Below are 1,605 nucleotides of genomic sequence, written 5' to 3'. Positions count from 1 at the left end.
ACAGGCAGCGGCAGCAGCACAGGCAGCAGCAGTGGCAGCTGGCACTTCGTGAGGAGCTGGCAACGGCAGGAGCAGCATGGGCACATCGATTCCCGGAGAGGGAAAAACACCTGTGCCCAACTTCGCTCCAGCATGGTGAGAAAGTTCATTTCTCGACAGCAAAGGACTTCGCAGTTGACTGGCTGCAATCTACTACAAGGGACCAGTATGTGAGTACCAGGGTCAGTCCCATCGGGGTTTTAGTTACAATAATCGCTTCTTGGCTTTTTGGCTAAGATCAAGTGTAGTATCTGTTCTTATCAGTTTAATATCTGATACACCCCTTATCTACGGACCATATATATTAAATAAAAACTATAGTAGCTGTTATCATCAGTTTTAATGTCTTATATGTCCCTTAGCTAAGGACCATATAAGTAGGAGTGCCCAGAATTCAGGGCATTAGAGTGGGGTTGACCGGCTGCAACGACCACTAGGGACCAGTACCGTCAGTACGGGGGTCGGTCCCAGGGGTCTAAGATAAAGGAGCAGCCAGGAGTGCTGAGAGCGTTGAAGCCAGGTTAAAGGAATAGATGGAAGCAGGTGTGCCAGTTATCCCCCTCACCGGCCATATCCACTTCGCGGAAGGAAGGACAAAACTGGAGAAGGAGGACCGTGGAGCCAGCGGCACTTGGATCAACCGTAGTGGGATCAGCTGTGCCCGATGTCGGCCCCGCACCGGCCAGATCCATGTGACCGAGCGGTAGGCTAGACACAAATTAAACAAGGTAGTGGACTCAGAAGGGTCCGACTTTGCATAAAACCGCCGGCAACCAGCGCCCGAGAGGGCTGGAGCGGGAAGAAGCGGTGTATGGAGCCTTGCTCCAACGTGATAAAACCACAGCAGTACCTCTTTGAGGGCTGCACAATGCTTCTACCCCATCAGAGGGGAGCACTGTGGGTCAGTTCTGGGTTGACTTGCAAGAGGGGTCCGCAGAACAAAAGACAAGTGGGCAGCAGTTAAGCCCACATGGGTACCCCGTGCGGGACCCTAGAGATCTCTAACTCTATAAAAAAGAGTAGGCAGGACCCTGATGGGCCAGAGCCTGGTAATACAGCGTCCCATGATCCTAACACAGCAGGGACTCTGCTGGACATGGTGGCTGATTACTTTAGCCAAGTCAAACATGGGTAGACTTGGATCCAGGATGGCAATAGTATTACTATATGTCTGGCCACAAACGTCAACAGGGGAAAAAATTTACAAACACTGGCCAGACATCTGCCACCTGGCAACGGTGAGGCATTACAGGTGCATCAGGAACCAGGACCTCAAGATCCAGAGAACCTTCAAGGGATTGACGGAAGGCATCATAGCATACACCCGCACCCTGGACTAAACGTAGGTAACCAAAGACCATCAAGACGCACTAGATCTGTTTAATAATATGCAATATGACCTGAACTACAAGTGGAAGGCGGCCATTCAGCCAGCACTAGGACCCCAAAAATGCTACCATTTGCAAACAAAGAACCGTGTGTGGACTAAGCCAAGACACTGGGGCTCATTAAGGCCAGCGCAAGGGCCTATTTTGGAGCATGATACCAGCCACAGGCAAGGCCATA

At 51.2% G+C, this 1,605-nt stretch overlaps 1 pseudogene; it reads left to right on the top strand.

Annotated features, from left to right (window-relative positions):
* Positions 1-251: 251 nt before the first annotated feature.
* On the top strand, positions 252-359 carry LOC129696803 (U2 spliceosomal RNA; annotated as a pseudogene).
* Positions 360-1,605: the final 1,246 nt, after the last annotated feature.

This window comes from Leucoraja erinacea, chromosome 4 (genome assembly GCF_028641065.1).
Source record: "Leucoraja erinacea ecotype New England chromosome 4, Leri_hhj_1, whole genome shotgun sequence".
Taxonomy (NCBI): domain Eukaryota; kingdom Metazoa; phylum Chordata; class Chondrichthyes; order Rajiformes; family Rajidae; genus Leucoraja; species Leucoraja erinaceus.
Note: the sequence above shows the minus strand (reverse complement) of the source record. Positions and strands in the feature narration are given on the sequence as shown.